Consider the following 6,019-nt stretch of genomic DNA (forward strand, 5'->3'; position numbering starts at 1 on the left):
AAGAGCATGTTCAGGAAAACAGAAGGCATGTAAACCCATCCTAAAAGCCATATTAATTGGACATGCTAAAGGGGAACCAGTAAGATTACAAAAGCCCATACAGAGCAGAGCAGAAGCCGGAGTGCCTGGAGGGACAGATTCTCCACATGAATACCCAGTACCCAGAATAGCTTCCTTCTCATGAAAAGAAAATTGTTGGCTGGGTACGGTGGCTTACGCCTGTAATCCCAGCACTTTGGAAGACTGGGGCGGGTGGATCACGAGGTCAAGAGATCAAGACCATCCTGGCCAACATGGTGAAATCCCGTCTCTACAAAAAATGCAAAAATTAGTTGGGTGTGGTGGCGCATACCTGTAGTCCCAGCTATTTGGGAGGCTGAGGCAGGAGCATCACTTGAACCTGGGAGGTGGAGGTTGCAGTGAGCCGAGATTGTGCCACTGCACTCCAGCCTGGCGACAGAGCGAGAGTTTGTCTCAAAAAAAGAAAAAGAAAAAAGAAAATGGTTGGTACAGGGACATGCTATTTGGGGAATTCAGGGAAGCACCCACTGTCCCCACAAATGGGTGGCCTCTTTACCTCTAGGGTTGACTTTGAAACCATCTGAGGAGCTGCTGGTAAGTATTTCCACTTGCACTAAAAATATCTCTTAACTGAGTGATAACTGCTTGGTTTGTGGATGGCAGTTCCAGGCAAGGGAACAACATTCTGTTTGGGAGCTGCCACTCTGATCAAAGAAGTGGAAAGCAAATCAGCTGGTGGCCACCCTGCACGCTGCTTTCCTAGCAGTGACTGAGCAGGGGCAAAGCCACCGTGTCTGGGTTTTCACTGACTGGAGAATAATGGCCGATGGCCTGGCCATGTGGTCAGGCAGAGGGGCAATGGAAACCAGGCCTGTTAAAGGGATGCCCGGATGAGGCGCGGCCCCTGGGGAAGTCTGAGGGTGCATAAAAGTAACGCATGCCAATGCCCATCAGAAAGTCTCCCTTCCAGGTCTGAAAGTTGCCTGGCATTGGCAGATATCCCTGTTTGCCATTCCCACGTAGGGTGGCCACCTGAGCTCATGAAATGAGTGGACATGGGAACCATGGCAGTGCAAAGATGGGCTGAGTGTAGTCACAGTCCTCTTGCACCCTCTCAGGAGGAAAATGCCAGTAAGAACTGTTCTGTCTGTCTGCAAGACAGACAGAGCCTGCCCATGACTCCGGGATAGGGTCCCTGGCGGGAAGGCCCTGAACACAGCTGGCAAGTGAGACTGATGGGGTGGCTGGAGGCTGCACACGGTTCTGATGGGAATGGAGGCTGGCTCTGGACCTGGCTTGGCTTACCTGGTGGGAAATTCAAGGGCTCAGGGTGATCTCCAAAGCAGGAGATACTGCCATATGTGGAAGCCTACCATCATGTCTCCAGAGGGAGGGGTGCACAGTACAGCCCATGCTGTCTGACAGTGCGGGGGAGAGGTCCTCTTCACAATCATAGTTTGAGAGGGAAGTGGAGCGGGGCTTGGTTGTCTGAACCAGGGGGAGATAAGAGCATGAAGGACTGGCTGACATGCCTTCACAAGCGTGCACTCACATGCACCAGGAGTGGCGCTAAAGAAGGGTTCCCATTCAGTTTTCCTAGGTTTTTCTAGTGGATCTGGGAAAGGAGGGGCGGGAGGATGCTCGTATGACTGCAGTTCTTGACAGCGGTGAGGACACTGGTGTAATGGCTATGATTTTTCCCTTTTCTCCACGTCACCTCAGGTTTCTTTCTCCCCTACCTGATGCGGTGGCCCAGGAGGAGGGCTACATGTACAAGTGCAGGAAGCAGGGATGACGCCTAAGCAAAACTGTAGCTGTGTTTCTCAGCTTTATGCCAACATTTCTAAGGGCCTGATAGAAGTGGGCTGTACAAAATTGGGGTTCACCAGTTTACACCTACGTAACCTTACCCTCCTGAATGGGAGTGGGAGTGGACTGGGAAAAAGCACATGCTAGGCTAGCATTGCTCTGTGTAATCTAAACTAGCACTGTGGTGAGATATATACATATACACACACATATACACATATATATACATACACATGTACATATATATATAAAACCTTCCATATATATATGCCTGTGAGATGGCATCTTGCTCTTTCACCACGCTGGAGTGTGCAGTGGTGCAATCTCAGCTCACTGCAACATCCACTTCCTGGGTTCAAATGATTTTCCTGCCTCATTCTCCCAAGTAGCTGCAGGCATGTGCCACCAAGCCTGGCTAAATTTTGTATTTTTAGTAGAGACGGGGTTTCACCAACTTGGCCAGGCTGGTCTTGAACTCCTGACCTCCAGTGATCCGTACACCTCAGCCTCTCAGGCGTGAGCCACCGCTCCTGGCCTTTATATAAATTTTTATATAAAATTTTATATAATTTTTTTTGAGACAGGGTCTTGCTCTGTCACCCAGGCTGTGATGGCTCACTGCAGTCTTGACCCCTTGGGAACTAGTGGTCCTCCCACTTCAGCCTCCCTAGTAGCTGGGACCGCAGCTGCATGCCACTATGCCTGGATAATTCTTGTATGTTTTGAAGAGATAAAGTCTCCCTATGTTGCCCAAGATGGTCTCAAACTCCTAGGCTCAAGAGATCTGCCTGCCTCGGCCTCCCAAAGGGTGGAGATTAGAGACAGTGGCAATTTTAATTTCCCCTCTAAAGGTGGAAAAGTTTGGATATTCATGGAGAGGGAGGAATGGTAGCTGAGTGTAAAGAAATGAATAAATGGGTTATAAATTGAGGGAAATTCAATATTACATGAAGACCTTGAAAGAGGTTTGGAGCAAGACACGATACTGTCTCTTATCTCAGTGATCCCAGATGCACGAAAGGGTGAAAGATGTGTGTGCCGAGACCACCAACTTTTCGAGTCTGGCAAGATGGACAGGAAGCCTGCAAATCTGATGATGGACTGCACTAATTATTAGTGACCTCATTGGATTCCACTAAGGTTGCAGTATCTTTTGAGTTGTTTGTCCTTTGGTCGTAAGAGACCCTGGTTCAAAGACCCGGGGCGGACTGTGATTGGTCTTCAACCCGATGCCTGACTTACAACTCCTAAAATCCTTAGAAACACCAAAATGATGGGTTTTTTTGTATGCTAATGAGTTGTATGCTAATGAGTTGACTGGTGGCTGGTAGCCCCTAGGTAGCTTCAGGACAGGGGCTGGTCACCAGAAAAATGAAGGCAGGGTTAGGATTGGGACTTTCAGCCCTGTCTGAAGAAGGGACACATCTAAGGCTAAGCTCATCACAGTGGTCAATAGTTTAATCAGTCATGTCTACTTAATAAAACTTCCATAAATACCCAAAAGGACAGGGTTCGAGGAGGTAGTGAACCCAGGAAGCACGTGGAAACTCCACACCCCTTACCCTATACAGTGCCCTGTACATTTCTTCATCTGCATCCATTGTAATAACCTTTATTATAAATGGGCAAATGTAAATAGGTGTTTCCTTGAGTTGTGTGAGCTGCTATAGCAAATTAAACCCAAAGAGGGAACCCCATGGGAACCCCATCTTGAAGCCAGTTGTTCAGAAGTTCTGGAGGGCTAGACTTGTGACTGGTGTCTGAAACGGGGGCAGCCTTGTGGGACTGAGCCTTTGACCTGTGGGATTTGAGGTTATTTCCATGCATAATGCTGGAATTGAACTGGGAGATGCCCAGATGGTGTCCACTGCAGCAATGATGGCTTGTTTGCCCGTGGGGCAAAATCCTTGTACATTTGATCCACAGAAGTCTTCTGTGTTGATTGCCGTTGTTGAGAGAGTAGAAGCAGCACTCTGAGTTTGTGTGGTTTTTCCATACTGATACTATTGTAATGCACTAGAGAAGTGTTTAACTTGATTCAGGGAAACACCCTCGATACCCACAAAATCATGAGAGCTGTCTCCTCTCCCTTCAGGACGGTCCTCTGCCAGTTTTTTTCTATTTTAAAACTCACTGCTCCAAGGATTCCACATGGAACTTTAAATGAATTTGAAGTCTTCTAAGAAGGATAAGAGGATTGTCAGCTATGCTCCTGGAATTGGAAAAGGGAGTAGGTGTGAGGTAGAGGGTCTTGAGGTGTCCATGAAGATATCTCATCCCTGACAGAAGGAATCCCAGAAGCTATGGCCACCTACTCTTCTCCAGGTCTCATCAGGAAAAAGAGAAGCCTGAATGATGTTACATAAAATACACCATGCTACACATTGTCTCAGAAGACATTCTGACCAAGGCTACTGGTGCTGCCTTCTTTCTTTCTCCTTCCTTCTTTCCTTCTTTCTTTCTTTTTCTTTCTTTCGTTCTTTCGTTCTTTCTTTTGTTCTTTCTTTCTTTCTTTCTTTCTTTCTTTCTTTCTTTCTTTCTTTCTTTCTTTCTTTCTTTCTTTCTTTTTTCTTTCTTTCCTTCCTTCCTTCCTTCCTTCCTTCCTTCCTTCCTTCCTTCTTTCTTTCTTTTTCTTTCTTTTCTTTCTTTCTCTTTCTTTCTCTCTCTTTCTTTCTTTCTCCCCTCTCTTTCTCTCTTTCCCCTCCCTCCCTCCCTCCCTCCCTCCCTCCCTCCCTCCCTCCCTCCCTCCCTTCCTTCCTTCCTTCCTTCCTTCCTTCCTTTCTCTCTTTCTTTCTTTCAGAAAGAGTCTTGCTAGGTCACCCAGGCTGGAGTGCAATGGCACAATCTCTGCTCACTGCAACCTCCACCTCCCAGGTTCAAGCGATTCTCCTCTCTCAACCTCCCGTGTAGCTGGAACTACAGGTGTGCACCACCACACCTGGTTAATTTTCGTATTTTTAGTAGAGATGGGGTTTTACCATGTTGGCCAGACTGGTCTCGAACTCCTGACCTCAAATAATCCATTCTGCCTTAACCTCTCAAAGTGCTGGGATTACAGGCAGGGCCGCTGTGCTTGGCCATCCTGGCACTTTTGTCATGGATGGAACATGCTTTGCCGATTCAGGTTTTCTGCCCTAATCATGTGTTGGGTGACTCTGCGTTAGTTCACCCTATTGTGACCTGGTGTCTGGTCTCCATTTTCAAGGAGTCTTATCACTGCACCTTAGAACCCCAGACTCCTGCACAGCGACTCCTGTTGGTGATTTCCAAGTTGTGGCTGAGGTTCCCACTCATGGAGAACAGGTCATGGTGTGGATGGGGCAGCTGTTGGAGGCCTGTAGCCTTGGAAGCTTCAACCCAAATGCCATCACCACCTTAGAGTTCCTCCTCAGGGACAAAGCATCCATTTTAACATATGAGTAAAGAAGCCATCTGCTGTCCACCACCAAAGGTAGCAGAAAATGTCTAACATCATAAGAGGCATAAATAACACACACTGTTCTATTTTCTTTCTTTGTCGATATATGTAGAGCATTCTACTGTTAGACCACATCATAATTCACTTAACAATCTCCTTTTCTCCTGTTGATGAACATTTAGATGAACATTTTTCACTTACAAACAACACTGCAATAAATATCTTAGTGCAAGTGTTCTTATAGATGTGTGAAAATATTATTATAAAACTGATATCTGGGCTGGGCATGGTGGCTCATGCCTGTAATCACAACATTTTGGGAGGCCGAGGTGGGCGAATCACCTGAGGTCAGGAGTTCAAGACCAGCCTGGCCAACATGGCAAAACCCCATCTCTACTAAAAATACAAAAATTAGCCAGAGGTGGTGGCACATGCCTGTAATCCCCACTACTGGGGAGGCTGAGGCAGGAGAATCACTTGAACCCAGGAGGTGGAGGTTGCAGTGAGCCAAGATTGCACCATTGTACTCCAGCCTGGGCAACAAGAGTGAAACTCCACTCAAATAGATGAATAAATAAATATAGAAATAAAACAAATATCTGGAAATGAAACTACTTGCTGAAAAAAGTTATTTTAACATGTACTCCCTCTGTAGTTAAAGAGAATGTCTATAACCCTCACAAATAACAAATCAGCGCACTTTATAGGCAGAACATGAACTAATAGCTCTGTTTTTTTTTTTTTTTTTTTTTTTTTTTTTTTTTTTTTTTT

This window comes from Cebus imitator, unplaced genomic scaffold (genome assembly GCF_001604975.1).
Source record: "Cebus imitator isolate Cc_AM_T3 unplaced genomic scaffold, Cebus_imitator-1.0 Scaffold196, whole genome shotgun sequence".
NCBI classification, from domain to species: Eukaryota; Metazoa; Chordata; class Mammalia; order Primates; family Cebidae; genus Cebus; species Cebus imitator.